This window comes from Cryptomeria japonica, chromosome 5 (assembly GCF_030272615.1).
Source record: "Cryptomeria japonica chromosome 5, Sugi_1.0, whole genome shotgun sequence".
Lineage (NCBI taxonomy): Eukaryota > Viridiplantae > Streptophyta > Pinopsida > Cupressales > Cupressaceae > Cryptomeria > Cryptomeria japonica.
The window spans coordinates 680,256,611-680,281,398 of record NC_081409.1 but is presented as its reverse complement, the minus strand read 5'-3'; positions in this window follow the sequence as shown (position 1 = coordinate 680,281,398).

Below are 24,788 nucleotides of genomic sequence, written 5' to 3'. Positions count from 1 at the left end.
AGGGTTTCATATATAAGAGCTCTCTTTCTTCATTTGAGAAGGATACGAATTTTGGTTTCAAGGACCTTCTATGCAGCAAAAGAGCAGATCTTTGAAGACTTCAACAACATTCAACATCCATCCATCAAGCATCTATCAATTTCATTCATCCATTCAGGGCTTTGAAGGCATTGAAGAACAATAAGGGATCACCGACTGAAGATTGGCTTGTACCCCTCCCTTGGGGTTGGGTATGATTTCATGTTGTTTTCATGTCTTTGCATAAGCCTCATTATATCATTTGTATTCATTCTTTAGATCACTTTGCATCGTGATTTGGAGCATTTACATTATCATTTGCAAGCAATTAGGGTTTACTTTCTAGGTTGCTCTAGTTTGCTTACTTGCATTTTAGGATCTTGAACACACACAAGGTCTGCACACACTACTTTTACAATACAACTTGGCTATTCATGGAGGTGGAAATCACCAAAGCGGGGGTTTGACTAAGGCAAAACCCTATATAGCCGCTCACCATACCTTTTCAGATATAAGTGCAGGTTTCGGGACTCGGACGACACCGCAAGTTGCAGATCCGACGGAAGCGGACTGAGATGGAACAACACACCAAATTTCAGAGAAAAAGACCAGGACAGGGGTGTGGGGCGCCCTGGTCCTGCTAGGACAGGGGCGCTGGGCGCCTCGATCCTTCTGTTAGACAACAGTTTCAGCATTTTTCTGACAGCTTTTCAGGTGCAGAATCAGGACAGTGGCACCCGCGCCCCTATTCGAAACATTTCCACTCAGATTTTAACCCCAGGTACACATCTGCATTCTCCTTTTATCCTTGTGTTTACAGCTTTTCATCACTTAATCTCAATCTTGCAATCTTGTTACTAGTTCATACTTGCACTCTAGGGCTAGTAGTTGAACTTGCATCATTCTATCTATCATTTGCAACAAAGGAATAGAAATCCTAATAGATAGCCCATGGCTCTCTCTTCCACAAAAAGAAGTAGCCAATTGTGTGATACCTCTAGGCTCTTTTGTATTCCACAAGTGTGTGACTGAAAGTGAGATTAGGGCATGTTTGCTTAGTGTCACTTTTTCCCCCACACAGGTGGATCTCAGATTTTGAGATTTGGATGGAGGAACAACTAGGGATTTTGGGACATAAGGATCCAAAATGGATGAAAGAGGTGATGAAGAAATATATTTGGAAGGTTTGGATGGAAGAACAACAATCTTGGCTATTGATTTGGATTTTTCTTTAGACTGTTGTGCCTCAAGGAGACACGTAGGGATACACATGGTTTTTGATTTTTCATGCTTTTGTCGTTTCTTGGAACACATTTCTTCTACAAGTTCCTTAGGAACCCATATAGCTTTTGATTTTTCTTTATTTTTCTCAGTGTGCCTTTGTGTCCTTCTAGATAGATGGAAGGTACATGGAGATGTGCACCTTTGTTGATCTTGCAGAAGGAATGGAGGAATATCGGGTCCTAAAATGGATGGAAGAGATGAAGAGAAAGGAATGTATTTGTATTTTGGTTTAATAGGGATACCAACATCTTGAGGAATGTCACTAAGGCCATGACCCTTAATATTTTCTTTAACATGGAGGGGTTCTTGCTTGTGAAGGTCTACCCCTTTACATTTCTAGATATTTTGACTTCTAGGATTATGAGAGGGCTTTGTAGGCACGATGGATCTATGAGGTGAACATGGAGGATTATAAAAAGGAGATGAAGGTATACTTTGATCTTTACATGGAAGAGGACCATTGTATAGAGTAGGAAGGGTGTTTGACTCTTCATTTTAAATAGGATCATTCGAAAAGGTGGAAGAGGCATCATGATCTTGCTTAGGAAAGATGATTTTCTCTTGAGATGGAAGGGGATCATATTGGAAGAAATGGAAAGGTATAATGGGATCCTCATGGGATTCTAGGGAGATAGGATCTTTTTCAACCATTGGATGAGGTGCCCCTTGAGATAGCCCTTGAGGGTCAACACCAAAAGTTTTATCATTAGGCTCGTTATTTGATGGATATGGTATGGATTGTTGTTGAGAAGCCTTAGGAGATGGAGGAATCATGGAAGAGATGGAGGCAACATGTGAGCCATTGCTAGACACAAGTTCATAATTTTGATCATGCTTGGAAATGACATTTGGTTTCTCTTTAGGTGAATTTTTAGGATCTTTGATTTTAATAACACCATCATCAAGGAGGTCTTTAATTTTATGTTTTAATTCCACACACATTGAAGTCTTATGTTTTTTATGTCTATGATATGCATAGTAATTACTCAAAACTTCACATCCCCATGTGGTGTTTTTAGGCAATATGATAATATTGTGCTTAAGAAGCTCTTCCAAAGCTGACTCAATAGATTGCCCCAAAGGTGTAAACTATCTATCTAGGGGATAGATGTCTTTTTGTCTTGGTGAAGATGTCTTGTGATCTTGTATAAGATTTGGCTTTTGATTTTCAATTACTTTTTGTTCCACCTTAAGTAATTGTTTTAGCATTTCTTGAAGTCTGGAGTTCTTGATATTATGAAATTTTATCTCAAGAGGTGTCATTGAATCTTTTTTTTGGGCTTGAATATCATATATTTCTCTCTTGAGATCTTGAATTTGTTGAGCCAAGGTAGCCATGGGCTTCTTACTTTTGTCATTATTTTTAGAAGAACTTCTAGTTTGAATAGGTATTTACAATCGATGGGACCGAGAGCTAGATGTGATGTAGAAGTCAAGATCAAATTGAAGCTAGTTGTTCGTTTGATGTAGTGATTTGAGAGAAGTGACTAAGACTCAGTTTGGTTTTAGGAACGATCTATCATGTATAAGACGTGATATAAGTAACTGAGTTTGATTTGAGAGAAGTGACTAAGACTTAGTCTAGTTTCAAGAACAATCTATCTTGTATAAGACATGATCAAAGTAACTTAAGTTTGATAAGTAGTTGTTTGAACTAGCTGAAAGATGAGGGACAAAATTGTGCAACACAATGATAGGGGTACACTATCAAGATTGCTTATGCACAGAATTATGATGACCAGATTTAAGCTCACTGTAGACTGATTAGGCAAGTATGACAGTTCTGGAAAAGTGTTTTAGATAGATAAGTTTGTGGACTGACAAAATCAGGAATTCGTACGATGGAGTTTTATGACCCAGACGACAATTTAATAGTTCTCAGACAATACAGGTAGTTTCTCGTACAAGTTGTTGCCTGAACTCGCATGACAGTTTAATGATCTCTATACGACAATCTGATGAGTATGACGATTATTTGTATGACAGTAGACTAAAAGCCAGATGACAATTTTCTAGTAATAGAACGACAATTATGACAGGGCCAGACGATAAACTGACAGGACCAATTAAGACTCGTACGACAATAGGTATATAGCCAAGCGATAATTCAGTCGACTTGTACAATAATGGACTGGATATAGATGGAGTTTTGACAACTGACAGAGACCAGATTTTGACTAGGACTGAGTTTTGAGAACTGATAGAATCTAGTTTTTGATGTAATACCCTAAAAATGGTCATCTAAACCATAGGCCCCTAATCTCGACAACGTCACCAAGGTCCTAACCAAAGGCAATTAAATCAATCTTGAGCACACAATTAATTCCTAAAATCATCAAATGTCACATGGCAAATCAATCAATCAATATTAATTAAATATTTATTTAGTTAATTAAATCATTCCAAGTAAATCATTTTAAAAATTATCTTATTTATTTTAATTAAATATCCTAGCATACTTAATTAAATAAATCAATTTGCCATTAAATCATCAAGAAAGAGGAATTAATTTAATTAAATAAAGCAATTTGCCATAAATCTTCAAAAAAGGAAACAAATCAAGAAAGAAGAATTAATTCAATTAAATAAATCAATTGAGCACAAATCTTCAAAAATGGAAATAAATCAAAAAAGGAATTAATTGACAAAAAAGAATTAAAATTTGAGAAAAGAAATCAATTGGAGATAATCTTGAAAAAAACAAATTAAAAATTGATAGATAATCTCAAAGAAAAGAATTAAAACAATTAAATATTAAAATTGAATGAAATAGAGAATAAATCAGTTTTTTCCTGATTTTAATCTTAATTTTAGTTCAATTTCCTTTAAATCAGTTTTTTCTTGATTTGATCTTATTTTTAGTTCAATTTCCTTTAAAACTGAGAAAAGCATCCAATCACATCAATTCCCCTGGATTGTGCTTCCTCTTGGAAAATCTTGACCGCTCATCATCATTTGATCTCAACCATTGGTTTCTTTCTGAATTTTCTATAAATTCAGGCTCATCTCTCATTCAAAGAGAGGTTGGAGAATATATTGTTATTATACTATTTTTGCTCTAGGATTTCATTGATATATTGCATATTAATTATTTCATATTAATTAAATCATTTAGTTTAATATTGCAAAAATGTTGTTAGATTAATATTGCATCCATCTAGCATTCATCATGTTCATATAGATAAAATCCTTCGTCTTGATGTTGTCTAGTCACTGGTATTGCTTATAATCTGAGAGCAATCTTATACTTGCATCTTTTAGAAGGCAATGGGTCGATTTGTTATGGTTTATTTATTCATTGATTATATCTGATTAACCATGCATGTAATGACTTAATTGAAGTGTTGTTTCTCGCAGATACAGATTCTCATACCACTTTTCACACACACATTTCTGGCGCCCACCGTGGGGCTCAAACCCACAACTACAATATTTATAATGTTTCTTGAACAAATTTAATGTTTGATTTTTATAACTAATAAACATGTGTTAAATTTGCAAATAAAAATCTTTCTTTTTTATTGTTCTTCTATGACAGTAAACAATGGTCTCGGTTTGGAAAGTATAAATTTTTATTGAACCATTGGATCTTAACTAATTTGTGATATGTTTTGTAAAATCAAGTTTTCTATAGGATCACCGAAGGGATTTTCCTAAATATTTTGGATTTGAAAGTTATTATTGACAGAGTGCAGGACTATCATTTTACTCATTCTTCTATGACAGTCAAAAATGGTCTCAGTTGGAAGAGCATAATTTTTTATTGAACCATTGGATCTCAACAAATTTTTGATATTTTGTTTAAAATGAAGTTTTCTACAGCTTCCCTGAATGGATTTGACAAAATATTTTTTGTTTAAAAGTTATGATTGACAGAGTGCAAGACTGTCATTTTACCTATTCTTCTGTAGCAGTCAAAAATGGTCTCGGTTCGGAGGGCATAAATTTTTATTGAACCGTTGGATCTAACCCAAATTTTAATATATTTTGTAAAAACAAGTTTTCCACATTTTCACCGAAGTGATTGTCCAAATTAGATTTTTTTCAAAAGGTATAAATGACAGAGTGTAGTACTATCAAAAATTGTCATAACTAGGATAGTCATAAAATGGAAATTCTTGTTAGATTAGTTTAATTTAAAGTTTACATGATAGAATTTTCTTTTGATGATTTTTTTTTATGTTATCTTGGAAACTAGTTTTGAGATTTTAATGTTTTCAGGACGCTTGTCAAAGAATCTATCAATCAAACATATGCATGCCAAAGAATCAAGAAGAAAATGACTACTGACATATTGGTTTTGCAGGTTGCCTAAGGAGAATCGACTAAACATTGTGTATTCATTTAGTATTTCTTTAGGCACTTAAATTGCTATCTAGTTAAAAAACAAATCTGTCTTTCATGTTTTCAGAAAAATCTAAGAGGTAGGAGAGTATGCTCTTGTCTTTTATAGACAATCAGAAATCTAGACCCTCGAAGGTTTTTTTCTAAGTTTTGAGATTTGTGTACCTTTAGCGGGCCTGTCACAGTGGGAAAAAGTAATCACCCTGTGAGAATGACCCAAGTGAGTACAGCTGGACCTGAGCATTCCAACTCACTATAATAAATAGGCCTCTGGTGATTAAAGTCTCAGAGGATGGGATTATTTGAGTTTTCTCTTTGAGATCTCTCATATCGAGCATTTTGTAGGGCCTTGCGGTCTCAATCACGTTTACGTGACTACATCTTGTTTCGGTACCTTGTTGGGCTATAGGCCTCAATCATGCTTGCATGACTTCAAGGGGTAATTTTAAATGGAATTCCTGACTAAGAACCATAAGATAGAAACTACCTGATTCACCTCCGAAAGGTTGATAATCTTTGTGCAAGAGAGATAGTAACTCTCCCAAGACACTTGCCATATCGTGCCCCCATTAGCATTTGGAGTTGGCTAATACGGCATTGAGAATCCATTGCATGAGACTCAGCGGCCGTATTTTGATTAGCTATTGGGTGTGTACCTAAGTCAGCAAGCAAAGGTTTTCTTCTCTAAGCCAACTTCCATAGGGTTAGCGTGTTGTGATTGAATTATTATATATCTTGTGTGTTTTCTATGTTTTCATCCCTAAAACTAAAACTGGAATACCAAAACTGGAGAAAACAACAAACAAAGTCAGTGATAAACTCTGTCTGTGTCCAAACTGGTCTCTGTTAGTCATTGAAACATCAATCCTTATCAAAAACTAGTATTTGTCAGTCATTGAAACTCTATCTATCAGAATCTCATCTCTGTCCAATCCTCTGTCATATGAATTCCTGATCCTATTAGTCAAAATAGTCAAAGTTTCCTAGATTAGTCTACAACAAGCCTTAAACTGGTTATCATCCTCTTGAGCATAAACAACCTTGATAGTGTACCTCTGTCGTTGCGTTGCACGATTTTGTTGATCATCTTTAAGCTAGTTCAAACGAACATTTTATCAAACCTAAGTCAACTTAGATAACGTCTTACACAGGATAGATCGTTCCTGAAACCAGACCAGATCTTAAGTTACTTCTCTTAATTACTATGTTAAATGAACTACTAGCTACAATTTGATCTTGACTTCTGCAACACATCTCACTCTCAGTCCTTTTTATTGTGAGAACTTCTGGTTTGAACAGGCATTTCCAACCGACAGGACCAAAGACAATCCATTCTTCAAAGACAATCCCTTTTCGACCAAAGACAATCCATTCTTCAAAGAAAACCCCTTTTACAATAAACTGTCCTCATCACAGATACTGTCCTCATCACAGATACCAGTTTATGATATACCAATCTTCGATCAGCCCCTATCTCCCACCATGTCTGGGGAAAGACAAGAAAGAGAAGCTAATAAAAAAAACACTCATGATGACTTCAACAATCATGCCACTGATAGTGATTCATCAACTGAGTCTGAGCTTCCTAAACCTCCTGAAGACGAAGTACATAGATGTCAGAATAATAAAAAATTCTGAAAAATGATGAAGGTCATCATGGCTAGGGAAAAAGAAGACTATTTCCTAGAATTAGCAAAACAAGGTGCCAAACTCCCTACTGGTTATAATGTGGAGGCCCTCATTGGTAAAGAGGAAGAGACACCATGGGGAAAAATGAGCAAACAAATGCAAACATTACAAACTACAGTCACAAGAATAGAAAACAAAGATAAAATGCCAGAACAATATTCTTTGGACACAATATGCCAATTCCCATTTGACAAAAACCTTTACATGTCTCCATTTCCTTCACGAGTTGAGATACCAAAATTTGACAAGTATGACGGTACCTCAGATCCTCAAGACCATGTCAGAGAGTTCTGTGCCACTTGTATGGAGTTCATGCATGATCAAACGTACCTCATGCGCCTTTTCCCAAGGAGTTTAGGAGGTCAAGCAATGGAATGGTTCGCAAGTCTATCCAAAAGGATAAAAACATTTGAAGAACTAATCCAACTATTTTTAAAACAATACTCATACAACATTCGTCATCCAGTCACTATGATAGAGCTTTGCAATACCAGACAAAAGACAGGAGAACCCTTTCTCACTTTCCTCCAACGATGGAGAAAGATGTTCTCTAGATATTCACGGACTATCCTAAATCTTGAGAAAATGGACATCTTCATCAACAACTTAGTCCTTGAATTGAAATACAGTGTCCAAATGCAAGTGCACCCTTCATTCAACAAAATGGTAGATAACGCCCTCAGAATGGAAGATGTACTTATAAAAAAGGGAGATATATCACTTTGGAAAGAAACATTGCAAGGTTCTAGCTCTAAAGAAAAGAGTAAATACTAGAAATATAGCAAAGACAACAACAAGAATGTTGTTAGCAATGGAGTGGTAGATACTATTCAAGCAAAAACAAAATCCACAATATTTAACTTAGCTAGTGGCACACAAGCACTCAAGGTAGCTGAAACTACAACAGAGAATCCCCCAAAGAAAACAAGAGAGTGGTTTAAAGACAAACCTTGGGTCTCAAAGCCTAAGCGTGAGTTTACTCCTCTAGATGAGTCATATGAATCGGCTTTTAAAACTTTATTGGAAAATAATCTGATAACACTGGCAGACAATTCCCGACCCTATGACCCAAAAGTTAGACCCAAATGGTGGAGAGAAAATGAGTACTGTGACTACCATCGGAACAAGGGACATAACATAAACCACTGCATGAAACTCCGACATGAAATACAAGATCTCATTGATGCAGGCAAGATCATTGTGGGAAATCACGCAACTAATGCTGATCATAAGGCCTTTAAAGATCCCTTACCCACTTATGAACAAGGAGATTCCTCAAAATCCAAGGGAGGAGCTAGAGTCAATTATACTTACACTAACAATGATAATGTGATCAACATGATTGAATCTGTTCAACCTGAATATTGCAATGTGATCATAGTCCATGATCATCAAAATCAAGCACAAGCTGCTAATGTCGTGACTCGTGCTCAAAGGAAGATTTCTCTCCCAAGAGATAGTTCCTCCACTTTTGATCAAACAACATCAAAACTGCCAAATAAACAAACAGACACAATCATGGCCAAATCAAAGCAACTAGTTCCATCATCTTCTCCTAGCTATAGTATTGTTGAACAATTAAAGAGAACCAATGCTCAGATCTCCATTCTAGAACTGCTTAAGATCTCTTCTATTCATAAAGAAGTCCTAGACAAGGCTCTACTTACCACCAGTGTTCCGAAAGATTTAGACGTAGATTGGTTTCAATCTATGGTAGGTCACTTGATCTCCCCTCATTACCTCACGTTTTCTGAAGAAGATGATAACTCACTGAGTCATCCACATAACCAGCCATTACACATTGAAGCCATGATCCATAAACACTGCGTTAAACGTGTTTTGATAGATGGAGGCGCTGGGTTGAATATTTGTTCTTACAATCTATTAACACAGCTGGGATTCTCTGAAAATGTTATTGATCCAACAAAGAAGATAACAATCAAGGCTTATGATGAAGAAGAAAGAACTTCTAAGGGACTGGTATCATTACCAATAAGAGTAGGACCTATGGAGAGAGATATCATTTTTCAAGTCCTGGATCTTCATCTTTCATACAACATCTTACTGGGTAGGCCATGGATTCATGAAATGAAAGCAGTACCATCTACGTACCATCAATGTCTGAAGTTTCCTTATAATGGAGTAGAGGTCAGTATTCCTGCCGATACAAGATATGCCTGCAATGCATTAACGCAAGGTGTTGATGCTTTTGTTCCTAATAATAGAGCAGCTTCCGCAGCTGAAAGTTCAAAATCTCTGCTAAAAGATTTGGAAAAGAAACTGAAAATCACAAACACTGGCATGGATGGTTACAAGATAGAGCCTATACTCTCACTCATGTCTCTTCCTCCATCACCAAGACAGTTAGGAAAACCATCAGAGGGCATGAGGCCACAAACTTCAACTCCAAAAGTCATTTATGATGGCAGCTTTATACAGTCCTCTACTTCTCTTGCAGATGAAATAGAAGGGGATGATGTCCTTAAATCACTCTTCAAAGAAGACAGTGCAGATAAAGAAATACGCCATTGTGAGATTTCTCCAACGCAATATGGTCCAAGCTATAAGATGCTTCAACGCATGGGATATTCAGGTACTAGTCCTCTCGGCAAATGTCAAAAAGGTATTGTTGAACCTATTCAGCTACAAACTAAGTCAACCAATGATAAAGCTAGATTGGGATATGATCCAAGAAAGTCATCAGATCAGAAGCACACACCTTGCCATCAACGTAAGTGGAAGAAAAAGGTACTACCTCTAACAACACAAGAAATTAATACTCAACAAACTCAGGAGGAATGTGATGGTGAACAAAAATAATTACCCACCCAGGGAAAGGAAATAGATGGTAATCAAGTTCCAGTTGTATCAGCTATGATACCACATGAAGTAGATGCTCCAGAGAATATGAGAGATGAAATATACAGAATCAGAGAATTGTTTGCACCACTGAACATTCCGGTCACATATACTGGCAGACAACAGGTAGATGACTCAGAAACTGATTCAAATGAGTATGAATGGGGTCTAGATCACATCTCAGATACATCTACTACAGAAACACTTGAAGAACTCAGGGATATCGTAGATGACGCACAAGAGATGATATGCCTAAGAATGCAAAAGGAAATAGAAGAAATCAAATTAAAATGACAAGAAGACTATGACCGACAACTGAAGAAAGAAAGGACACAAGCAAGTCCTTCACTTACCAATTATCCTAATGAGACAAGACAAATCAAGTACAGAATCACACAAGAAGAACTAGAAGCTAGAGCAAGAGAACCAGTCATCAGTCCAAAAGAAGTTGAATGGAACAGACGACAGGGGTTAACAGAATCGTCAAAGTCATATCCACAAGTGTGTCAAATGCAAGCAATCAATGAACCAAATCAAGAAGGAACTTGCAACATCAAGGATGTGGGTGTTGATACTATATATACCTTCACTAAACCACTTGAAGATGAGTCAACAACTCCATACTATGACTCTGATGGCTCAGACAGGAGCTCTATCTATGACAACAACTATTCAACAACACATTATGACTACTCTATCATGAATAATGAAATATTGTTTACTGTTATACCACGGTATGTAGCCTAGTATGAAGTACACGACGATGCTAGAAGTAGGTCAGTTGAGTTAGGTCCAATAAATACTAACATGAATGACAATAATCGTGTCATAACTCTTCCTGGTCTCGAGACACATACACAAGGTAGTATTCTGGAACTCGACTGGTCAGTTCAAAACAATGATGATAGTACCGTGAACTCCCTTGAGCCTGTACCAACCTTATCCTTAATACATCCAGAAATGATTGATAATACTCTTTATAACCAACCCTTGAACGTGCCTATTTTTGCCAATGACTATACACTAGCCTACTATCTCCATGCAGTTGAACCCATATACTCTTCCACCAGCGAACAAAATGAAAACATGACTGAAGCGAATATCAAGTATCTTAGTCGCAAAAATAAGAAAAATAAGAATAAAAGATCTGATAGCGAAAACCACATTGTGGCGGTGTCAGACTCTAAAAAAGAGAAAATAAAGGATGTACCCAAAGGTGAAAACCTCTATGAGGCACCTAAAGGTGAGGTACTTGATATACTGCCGAGCCACTTCTAGGAGAGATCTTCCATATTGATCGAACCAACTCAACCAGTGAACATTGGGAGTCAAGAGATACCACATGTCATTCATTTAGCCCAATCACTGTCAGCAGAAGAGTTAAAAGATTTCACCAATCTATTTTTAGAAAAGAAGATTAACTTTGCATGGACATACTCAGATATGGCAGGACTAGATCCTGATCTCATCATGCATCATCTCTCTATTATACCAGGAGTTAAACCAGTCAAACAAAAACTCCGAAAAATGCATCCTCATGTGGCACTACTAGTCAAGGCTAAACTAGAGAAATTGCTAAAAGCTGGATTTATCAGAGCTATAGACTATGCAGAATGGATATCCAACATAGTACCTGTATCAAAAGCAAACAAATCTATTAGAGTTTGCACAGATTTCAGGGATCTCAACAAGGCATGTCCAAAAGATGATTTTCCATTGCCCAACATTGACATGATAGTAGATATGACTTCTGGATATGAGATGTATTCATTAATGGATGGATTCTCTAGTTATAATCAGATCAAGATAGCACCTGAAGATCAAGAGAAGACAGCCTTCACATGTGCGTGGGGAACCTTCTGCTGGAATGTTATGCCGTTTGGTCTAAAGAACGCAGGAGCAACTTACCAAAGAGCAGTAACCACTATTTTCCATGATATGATGCATAAAAACATGGAAGATTATGTAGATGACACCCTGGTAAAAACTATGAAGAGATCCACACACATTCAAGAGCTAGGCCTCATATTAGATCGAATGGAAAGATTCAGGCTCCGCTTAAATCCAAAAAAGTGTGCATTTGGAGTCACATCAGGAAAATTACTTGGTTACATAATTTCAAAAAAGGGAATTGAGGTTGATCCTGAAAAGGTCCAAGCTATAATGGACATGCCTCCACCCAAGAATATCAGTCAGATGAGAAGTCTACAAGGTCATCTTCAGTCCATAAGGCATTTTATATCTCAGCTAGCTGACAAGGCTCAACCCTTCACGAACGTATTAAGGAAAGGGATTCAATACAACTGGGATAAAGATTGTGAACTACATTTACAACAAATCAAAGAATATCTTTCTAATCCACCCATATTAATGCCACCGATTCAAGGTAAGCCATTGATCCTGTACATATCAGCTATAGATACTTCACTGGGGGCACTTCTGGCACAACAAGATGACAATAAAAAGGAATGAGCTATCTATTACATCAGCCGAACATTGGTGTCATATGAAATGAATTACACTATAATAGAAAAAGCATGCTTAGCATTAGTCTTTGCATCACAAAAATTAAGGCACTACATGTTGGCACATTCTATTAAGCTGGTAGCCAAGATTGATCCACTTAAGTACCTTCTCAGTAAAGCAACACTTATAGAAAGACTAGCCAAATGGGTCATGGTCCTTACAGAATTTGACATTGAATATGTAGAACGTACAGCTATCAAAGGATAGGTTATCGCAGACCAACTTGCTGAAGCTCCACTTGAAGATGATCAACCCCTGCATATAGAATTCCCAGATGAATCAATCATGCACCTTACTGAACAATCATGGAAGATGTTCTTTGATGGGTCTTTTACTCAACATGGCTCTGGTGCTAGGATACTATTTGTTACTCCCTAGAAATACTCAATTCCAAAATCTTACAAACTTCTCTTCCCTTGCACAAACAATATTGCAGAGTATGAAGCTTTGGTAAATGGGATCAAGCTGGCCATCGAGTGGAAGATCATGGAATTACACATCTATGGAGATTCTCAACTCATTATCAACCAGATTAATGACCTATATCAGACGAAAGATGAGAAACTGATGCCTTACAAGAGGATGGTGGATGACCTCAAGAAATATTTCACCTCCATATCATTTCAGTAGATACCCAGAACAGCAAATAGAGTGGCAGATGCAATGGCCACTTTGGCATCTATACCACAGCTACAAGAGTCTAATTTTCGCTTTGAATTCCTAGTGGAAGAGTTACATTACCCTGCCTATGATTCTCCCGAGTCCCAGGTAGTTTGTTCTATTATTGGACATGACTCATCTCGTTATAGTCACATTTACTCTTACCTACGTGACCAAGTTGTCCCTACCAATCTTTCCCGAAATGAAAAAAGAAACCTAATCTAAAATGCGTCCCGATACGTCATCATTGCTAACGACTTATTCAGGCAAGGTTTAGATAATACTTTGCTTAGATGTCTAGAAACTGAGGAGTCCCAATGCGCATTATCCGAAGTTCATGAAGGTGTTTGTGGATCTCATTCAAATGGTCTAAATTTAGCGCGAAAACTACTAAGGGCTAGATACTACTAGCCAGACATGGAGAAGGAAGCCATAAAATTTGCTAAAAGCTGTGAAAAGTGTCAGTTACATGGGCACCTTATCCACGCTCCTGCAAGGGATCTTATACCATTTGTAACACACTGGTCCTTCCAATAGTGGGCGTTCGATCTAATAGGCCAAATATATCCTGCATCATATAATGGACATAAATTTATTATCACTGCCACTGAGTACTTCACTAAGTGGGTAGAAGCAATTCCACTGATCAAGGCAACAAGAAAACAAGTAGCTCTATTTATTCTTAACTATATCATCTGCAGGTATGGTATACCTTCATCAATTATAACAGACAATGGAGGATAGTTTAAGAACAAAGATCTAGATGAACTTTGTGAGAAGTTTAAAATCAAACAACACTGGTCCTCAGTATATTACCCTCAAGGTAATGGACAAGCAGAGGCATCTAACAAAAACCTACTGACTATCTTGCACAGAACAGTGAACAAATCTGGGAAGGATTGGCATCTGCAGCTCAATCCTACACTGTGGGCTTATAGAACAAGTATCAGAACACCTACTGGGGGTACACCTTTTTCTTTGGTGTATGGGCCTGAAGCAGTATTACCCATTGAAGTAGAAATACCATCTCTAAGAGTTTCCTTGCAAGGTATTGTTACTGATGAAGACTATAGAATATCTAGATTGCAAGAGCTTGAATTGCTGGATGAGCGTCGGCAAGTGGCATTTGATCATCTCAAAGTGTATCAAAAGAGAATGTCCAGAGGATATAACAAGAAAGTTCAACACCGAGAATTTCAAGTTGGTGACTTAGTTCTCAGAGAGAATCCTAAAAATCAACAGTTTCGAGATAACAAAGGGAAGTTTGAACCCAACTAGCTGGGTCCCTATATCATCATTGCAGCTTTCAGCTCTGGTGCCTATCAACTCTGAACATCAGAAGGAGAATAGCTCCATGAATCGATTAACACCATCCATCTGAAGAAATTCTTCACCTAGATATTCTCTGTTCCAGCAGCTTTTACAGCAGAAAATGTCCTGAAGAAATCCTAAAAATCAGAAAATGTCCTGAAGAAATCCTAAAAATCAGAAAATGTCCTGAAGAAATCCTAAAAATCAGAAAATGTCCTAAAGAAATCATAAAAATCAGAAAAAGTCCTGAAGAAATTCAAAAAAAAAAAAAAGAGAGAAAATGCCCTGGTGAAAACCTGGTAAATAGGCACCTTCGTAAAAAAAAAAAAAAAAAGAATCTCTGCCAAGCAGGTGAAAACCTGGTAAACAGGTGCCTCTTATACTCAAACACTCCATCTATCAACGCAACGTTGGCATTCTTGCTTTCGTGCATATTTTCTTTCGCTTGTACATATTTCAGTCACTTTTGTGACATCCTAGTTCGTTGGAACCCTCATGGCTTGAAATCGATCAATGTCCTAGTCTTAGGTAATCCACAGAGCACATTATATGTCCTAAGTAGTATCAACCAAATCAACCTTACGTCAGTGAAACCTGGTCATCCACTCCGAGTCAGTTACCTATCTCGTGACTACTAAAGAGTTTTATCACTGAATTAACAAGCAAAACAACATAACGGAAAACAATCACTAAACTATTTGAGCTATGCATGAAAATTGTATTTGTGTGATGTCTTTTATATTGGTTTTTGATTATTATCCCTCTGAGTAACTTGAGGAAGTCTATCTTGACTAAGAGGAGCAAGGATTGGGGGCATAATATTTTTCTTGTTTGCTACTTGAAGGAATGATCCCAATGATCTGGAAACATCTAAATTAGCTGGGTGTCTGTGATAAGAGCCTTCACATCGAGGTGGAATTGCCTCACATACCTCGACTCCGCTTATTTGAATGCTACAGGGAGGTTCCCATCATTCCTTTGTTCATTTTGAGGGAATTTCCTCATTGTGCAATCTGGGTCCATGCGTAATTTGTCCAAGGATATGAACGAAAAAAGGGTCATTGCGGACAAGATAATTAATATTGCACATGAAAAGAAATGAACTCTATTCTGCTTGCTATAATTGTAAAACGCTCAATGATGACAATTAAGCTTTTCAAAGTCCAGTGACTAGGTTTAGGTTGCATCTCATTTTGCATCTCATCTTGCATTTCATTCTGCATTTTGTGAATTTGGAGTGATTTCGGTATAGTAACAATGCTTCCTCTTTGTCTGTTGAATGAGAGTTGGAGCGTCACCATTTCTTCATTAAGTGGTCTCTTTTCATCATTTCTTTGATCGAGTACTTGTGTTTTGAGATGTTTAGCTGCATACATAAGCATATTATATAGATTCATACATTCACTATCATTCATTTGCATTCATCTTATTGAATAGAAAGATGAAAAAATTTGCATTACTCATTCTCCTTACTCATTTGCATTATCATTTATTTGCATATGAAAAGAAACAAAAATAGACATCCATGATCATTTGCATTGCTTACATTCATGCTGAAAAGAAATGCATACATATAGAATAAAGCATATAGAACAACATCTCATAATCCATCAACACAAGTACGATGAAATCAAATCACGAGCTTGTAAATCGGTTGTCCTGAGTCCATTTTCGGGATCCAAATCAAAAATTGAGATCATTTTGTTAGTCAATTTCAAAATTTGGACCACTTAATGCTTTTCATCAAAAGTTCATTCTCTCTTCTAATTGCGCTCAATTTCTCGTTAATCAACGCTAAATCTCAATTTAATTTCTACAAATCAACTTTGCGCTCAATTTCTCGCTAAAATTTCAAAAATTCCTCTGAATCATTTGTGCTCAAAACAACTTATCATCGCTCAAAATTGCCTATAATCATCATGAACCCTCGCTATCTTTCGATTTCGCTCCCGAGGGGGCATACTCATGACCTTATGACCTCACATTCTTCAATGTCGAGAAAATTTTTAAATCTTCATCGAAAGTCGAGCAAAAATATTTTCAACTAAAGAAAATCAAATAAGACCTCATCGCCAGGGGCATCTCAACTTCATCGCTTTATATCAAGTTGAGATTTCCCGATCATCTCATCCAAATCAATCTCTAGGGGCATATCAGTTTCATCACTTCATATCAAGTTGATATTTATGTTTTATCTGAATCAATCTCTTTACGTTAATCAGTTCCATTGCTTTTCATCAAGCTGATTTTTCATTTAAACTCAATCAAGGGTTTAAAGAGTATCTTCTATCATGCTAAATCTAAACAGGTGTTACGTTTTATTCGTTTCTTGATCAAGCTAAACAATTTATCTTCATCGTATCTTGATCAATCAAGTTCAAGATTGACTTTTATCATCACTCACTGTATCTAAGTTCAATCAAGTTCTAGATCAGTAAGATCCACTTCTTGATCAATCAAGTTCAAGTTCGGTATCTTTTGTTTTCTATCGTTCCCAAGTTCAATCAAGTTCTGGAATGGTATCACGTTAATCAGACTTTATTCAGCTTTGTCGCTTCGAATCAAACTAAACACCTCGCTTTTTTATGTAGTTCGTGATCAATCAAGTTCAGAACTGACATCTCCTAGACATCAACTATTCTTTGAACCAACGCGCTGCTCGCACATTAATTCAAAGAGGGGCAAATGTAATACCCTAAAAATGGTCATCTAAACCATAGGCCCCTAATCTCGACAACGTCACCAAGGTCCTAACCAAAGGCAATTAAATCAATCTTGAGCACACAATTAATTCCTAAAATCATCAAATGTCACATGGCAAATCAATCAATCAATATTAATTAAATATTTATTTAGTTAATTAAATCATTCCAAGTAAATCATTTTAAAAATTATCTTATTTATTTTAATTAAATATCCTAGCATATTTAATTAAATAAATCAATTTGCCATTAAATCATCAAGAAAGAGGAATTAATTTAATTAAATAAAGCAATTTGCCATAAATCTTCAAAAAAGGAAACAAATCAAGAAAGAAGAATTAATTCAATTAAATAAATCAATTGAGCACAAATCTTCAAAATGGAAATAAATCAAAAAAGGAATTAATTGACAAAAAAGAATTGAAATTTGAGAAAAGAAATCAATTGGAGATAATCTTGAAAAAAACAAATTAAAAATTGATAGATAATCTCAAAGAAAAGAATTAAAACAATTAAATATTAAAATTCAATGAAATAGAGAATAAATCAATTTTTTCCTGATTTTAATCTTAATTTTAGTTCAATTTCCTTTAAATCAGTTTTTTCTTGATTTAATCTTATTTTTAGTTCAATTTCCTTTAAAACTGAGAAAAGCATCCAATCACATCAATTCACCTGGATTGTGCTTCCTCTTGGAAAATCTTGACCGCTCATCATCATTTGATTTCAACCATTGGTTTCTTTCTGAATTTTCTATAAATTCAGGCTCATCTCTCATTCAAAAAGAGGCTGGAGAATATATTGTTATTATACTATTTTTGCTCTAGGATTTCATTGATATATTGCATATTAATTATTTCATATTAATTAAATCATTTAGTTTAATATTGCAAAAATGTTGTTAGATTAATATTGCATCCATCTAGCATTCATCATGTTCATATAGATAAAATCCTTCATCTTGATGTTGTCTAGTCACTGGTATTGCTTATAATCTGAGAGCAATCTTATACTCGCATCTTTTAGAAGGCAATGGGTTGATTTGTTATGGTTTATTTATTCATTGATTATATCTGATTAACCATGCATGTAATGACTTAATTGAAGTGTTGTGTCTTGCAGATACAGATTCTCATACCACTTTTCACACACACATTTGACACAGACAGAGTTTTGATCACTGAGTTGTTGAAGTTGTTGATTTGTTTTCTCTAGTTCCAGTATTTCAGTTTTAGTTTCAAGGATGAAAACACAGAAAACACGCAAGATGTATAATGACTTCAAGGACAACATGCTAACCCTACAGAAGTTGGCTTAGAGAAGAAAACCTTTGCTTGCAAAATTAGGTACACACCCAATAGCTAATCAGAATGCAGCCGCTAAGTCTCACGCAATGGATTCTCAATGTCATATTAGCCAACTCCAAATGCTAATGGGGGCACGATATTGTAAGTATCTTGGGAGAGTTACTATATCTCTTACATAAAGATTATACCCCTTTCAGAGGTAAATTGAGTAGCCTCTATCTTATAGTTCTTAGTCAGGAATTTCATTCGATATTACCCCTTGAAGTCACACAAGGATTGAGGCCTATAGCCCGACAAGGTACCAAAACAAGTTGTAGTCATGTAAATGTGATTGAGACCACAAGGCCCTAAAAAAATGTTCGATATGAGATATCAAAGAGAAAACTCAAATAATCTCATCCTCTGAGACTTTAATCACTAGAGGCCTATTTATTATAGTCAGTTGGAATGCTCAGGTCCAGTTGTACTCACTTGGGTCATTCTCAAAGGGTGATTACTTTTTCCCACTGTGACAAGCCCACTAAAGGTACACAAATCTCAAATTTAGAAAAAACCTCAAGGTTTTCGATTTCTGATTGTTTGTAAAAGCAAGAGCATACTCTCCTACCTCTTAGATTTTTCTTTAAACACAAAAGATAGATTTGTTCATTAACCAAATAGAAATTTAAGTACCTAAGAAAAGACTAAATGAATACACAATGTTTAGTCGATTCTCCTTAGGCAACCTGCAAGAACAATGCATTAGTAGTCATTTTTTTTTTAATTCTTTGACAGGTGTATGTTTGATTGATAAATTCTTTGACAAGCATTTTGTAGAAAACCGGTTAGGCTATGAAAATCTTAGGTAGATAGAAGACAGACCAGGCTAAGCATCAGTAAAATCCAAATTTAATTCACGACAAAACCCTAAAAGTATATTGTTTCTAAAATGAGAAAAACATAAATTCGTACGACAATATATACCTTCCCGGACGAGTATTCCCACAAACCCAAATGAAAGAACACATAATCAAATATCGAGAGCAGAAACTCGTACGAGTATTCTTGATGAACTAGATGATAAAACATAGAACTCGTGTGATGTTGTGTAAATACTCATATGACCTTTCGCAAAGGTTGTACGAACGAGACCTGAAAAATAGAAAAAAAAAAAAAAAAAAGGATTTTGAGGCCGAAAGATTGAATTTTGGGCCCCACAATGGGTGCCAAAAATGTGTGTGTGAAAAGTGGATCGTATCTGTATCTAGAATACAAAACACTTCAATAAGTCATTAGACGTATGGTTAGTAAATCAATCAACAATGAATAATAAACCATCACAAAGCAACCTACTGCCTTCTAGTAGATGTGAGTTTTAGTCTTGCTCTTAGATTTCTATATGCAATACTAGTGACTAGATAAAACCTAAATGAAGGATTTAATCTATATGAGTACAAAATTGAGCTAAATGGATGCAAGATTAAGCTAGATAAATGCAAGATATGCAAGATTAATGAATATTAAGCTAATATGATTAAGCTATGAATAAATATTAAGCTAAATGATTTAACAAATATGCAAATATTCTCAATACAAAATCTTAATGAACCTAGAGAAAAAACAACATAATAACAATATAGTATCTAGGATCCTTGATTAGGAGATGAGAGCCTGAATTTATAGAAAATTCAGAAAGAAATCGACGATCGAGATCAAATGATGATGAGCGGTCAAGATTTTCCAAGAAGAAGCACAATCTAGATGAGTTGATGTGATTGGTTGCTTTTCTTAGTTTTAAAGGAAATTGAACTAAAATTATGATAAAATCAGAAAAAAACTGATTTATTCTCTTTTATTCAATTTTGAGATTTAATTGTTTTAATTACTCTCCTGAGATTTTTTCAATTTTTTATTTGATTTTCAAGATTATCTCCATTTGATTTCTTTTCTCAATTTTTAATTATTTTTTTCAATTAATTCCTTTTTTGATGATTTAATGGCAAATTGATTTATTTAATTAAATATACTAGGATATTTAATAGATTAAATAGGATAATTATTTAAAAATGATTTACTTGAAATGATCAATTAATTAAATAATTATTTAATTAATTCAAAGTGATTAATTTTCCATGTGACATTGATGATTTAAGAAATTAATTGTGTGCCCAAGATTAATTTTAATTGTCTTTGGTTAGGACCTTGGTGATGAAATCGAGACTAGGGGGCCTATGGTTTTAGATGAGCATTTTTAGGGTATTACACAAGGAACCAAAGCTCGGATACCAATTGTTGAATATCTGAGCAACTGAGGGGGGGTGAATCAGTCGACAACAAATAATTTTTTCAATTCTTTCACACATCTAGAATAACAAACAAAATTAATTAAAACAGATATAACATGAAAAACACATAAACACAACACATCACACAATGAACACCAAATATGACATGGAAAACCCAAGAAGGGAAAAACCATGGAGAATGTTAGTTCTCAATATAAAACACCAGTTAAGGTAATTTTTACAAAGTGTGGCTCATTGCTAGAATGCTTACTATAGGAAGGCTCACTACCCAAAAAAGGCTCATTGTTGAAGAAAGAAAGAAAGTTAATCCACCACTATAACACACTGTAAAACTGGAACTACTTCCGGTGCCTCAACACCAACACACCGTACATCATCAATAATTAGATCCTTCCTTTTCAATCTTGCATATCTTCAATAATAGTTCCACATTTTTTCCATGCTAACACAATCAAATCATCTTCATATATATATTATCTTTCGAGAAGCATAATCTTCTATGTTGGCCAAGACAAAGATCTAAAATAGGTCAGCACTAAACATTCTAGTGGTGGGAAGGAATAAGAAGTAGATTATACCACAACACATATCATCGATTAGATCAACACGTTACATCCATTACAAATTTTGGACCCAAATCATGACTCATGCGCTACACCAATGTTGCTACTCGTCCTCAAAATCCAAACTCAATCCAGACCCAAAAACCATTTCCCAATACAACAAAAAATAGAAATGGAACCAATATACACATGAATACAATCAATGAACACCATATCTGATAAATAGAGATATTCAGATCACCATCGACTCAACTAATCCATACTAAAACACATTTTCTAAAGCACCAAAGGTTTTGAGGACACATCTTCCAGATCACCAACACCAAGATCAAATGTTGACACCTATGACAACCATTATTTTGACATCAATGACAACTAATCATACTCATCAACAACACATTGCAACACTTTTGACCTAGAGTAATGAACAAGTAAGGTCACAAACAATGGACCTCATCCCCATTTATCAATTTTAAGGCTCAAACCCATGAGAACATTGGATCAGTGAAGGCACAAGCTTGCGATCATACTTTCTTAACTAGGGTTTGAACCTTGGTGGGCACAACAACACCACCACCACTTAACCAATATATTATGGGATGAACCCATGATGTTGGCCAATCTAAATGTTATTAAAAAAAATTATATGTTTATGAAGGTTTACCTCTACATTAAATACATGATTTTTCACAAGTGGAAATATACCAAACTCAATGCATATAATATAACCAAAATTGGTAGTTATAAGGAGTAACAGAGGAGAACAAGGATGGAGTAAATCAAGAAACTTGATCAAAATTAGGACTCAAAGAGCTTGTTCCTTGAAGTGCTATAATCTCAAGTATAAGGAGTGAAAATAGAAAAACAGGTATGAGAACTTCAAGGACCATGCTTGAATAACATCCACATGGGTTTCTTCTAGAACAAAAGAGAAAAGGCAATTTTTAATGATGTTTTGGAAAAAAGTTAGCTAGAAACCTTAAGGGATGGACACTTTAATGGCCCACTCATAAACCATTCTTTTAGAGGGGATATGATCAACAAAATAATCAATCAAACTATACTCTTCAAGCCATTTGCGAGCACTATTAAACTCAAGAATACATAAACCATAGGTATAGGACTTCAAAGACTTACTTGATGGTGCACTTCCAATATGATCTTTTTAGGTTTGTTTAGGTAAGAAACCATTACTTTACACATTTAAACCAACACACATTTTTATTTCTAGGGTTTTCATCCATTTAAAGGAAACAAACCAAATGAAGCCGAGAAAACTAAAAGGAACCCTTAATAAATGTGAAGGAAATGTATGAACTCCGACTTGATGGATACTTTTTAAGAGTGTTGGGAATATGTGTTGTCATTGATGTCAACCCGATGTCTGATAATATGTTTTCTCACTAAGTTGGATAAGACATTAATGAAACAAATAATGTATGTTGGGGATATTTGAGAGGAGTTGTGCCATGTTAGATTGGTTAGTTGTATAGAAGGCAGTCCAAACATCCATCAAATGGTTGCAAGTTTATGATATGCATTGATTCACATAATTTATATCTCATACATATGATGAGGTCAGTATGGTTGAAATTTTTATGCTTGAACGATGATTTGGCCTATTTTCCATTACTGGGAATTTAAAGAAAAACTCTAAGTGTTATAAGAGTGAGTTTTTCCTTTGGCCATGGGTTAGGTTTGCTCTGCATCTCACCACATTACACTTTTTGGTTGTGTGATTCTAGATCTAAGCTTGGTGATTTATTATGTACCTACTATCAATATTTTAGTTCATTATATCTTCTACAAGAAAAGTTATAAGTGTTTTTTTTGTTGGTTCTAGTATGATAGAGAAGTAAGTCTCAGGTCAATCAAAAGTATGCTCTACATCTTCTACTTTGATAGATATGTTTGTGTGAATTTGAGGATATGATAAGGATGGTTTAGTTGATCCATGACATGATTTTTAGGTCTGTTGGTGCCTTAACATATAGTTTCTAGCATGTTGTAGTTTTATAGTCTACTAGGTATACACAACGATTACTATCTCAATGAGTTGCTCCTTTTGTATCAACAATCGATGACTAATCCTTTCATGAGATGATTGTAGAATGGCTATAGTTGGCTTTCAAGTCTTCATCTTGGTTTGCATTATGAGTTGGAGTTCTCTCAATTTGTTTGGAGGCGTTTTGATAAATAGTTTTGATGTTTGGATCCAACTAGGCATGTTTGATTGTGATGGTTCCTATTGGAGAATGTTTCAATGTGTCATTTTGTTGATGCTAACTATTATTTGTCTCGATCCACAACATATTTTGTTGATGGTGTATTGTGTTTGGAGCTAACTTGTTCTGTGTCACATGCTTCACTTATTAAGTCCTGTTTGAGATGACCTAAGTGATGATTTTAATGGTGTGGGTGATATATAAGGAATCATAAACCATTTTTGAAGGGTTAGAAAAATACCAATATTGATGGTGATGTGAGAGTTGATGTGATGTTCCATATTGTGTGAAGTAAGACAGTAAGATAATAGAGGTATATGAAGTGTGTGAAATCAGTGTGACAGACTAATTTTGAGCTACAAAGGGGACTACACTATCAACATTTCTAAGATGTCTCTTTTACTGCAGTTTACCATATGTTGTTCATTGTAATGCTATTGTATCTTTCCCTAAAGAAGTGATCTTCAATCTACAGGTCATTGTATCTTGCCCTAGGGTAGTGTGCCTTAGCCAACAAATCTAGGTGTTAGTGAGCTTCCTTGGCACTTAAGCCTAAAAAAAAGACATTGTAATACTTGTTTCATATATAGTGAGTTGGTCCTCACTTTCTTTTTTGCATTTTCCATGTAAATATTTTGATGTCCTATTGTGATGAATGTTGTTTTGTTCTTTATTTCTACAGATCTAAATTTAATGTTTTAAGAATTAATGAATGGATGAATTATACTTTATGTTGATCCAAACCCCTCTCAACATCTAATGTGTGTTCAACACTACTTAAACAAGAAATGATATGACATAGATTGACAATGATAAAAAAATAAAATTATTATTTAAAATTCTTAAATAAGAAAAACATCATATCTTCAAAAATTAAATAATAATTACTTTAAATGCTTATTCAATTACACTTTACTTAATAAAATAAATTATCTAATAAAAGATAGCACTTTTATTCATATATACAATAAATAAAATTGTAAAAACTCTAATCTAACCTCATACCTTATGGTAC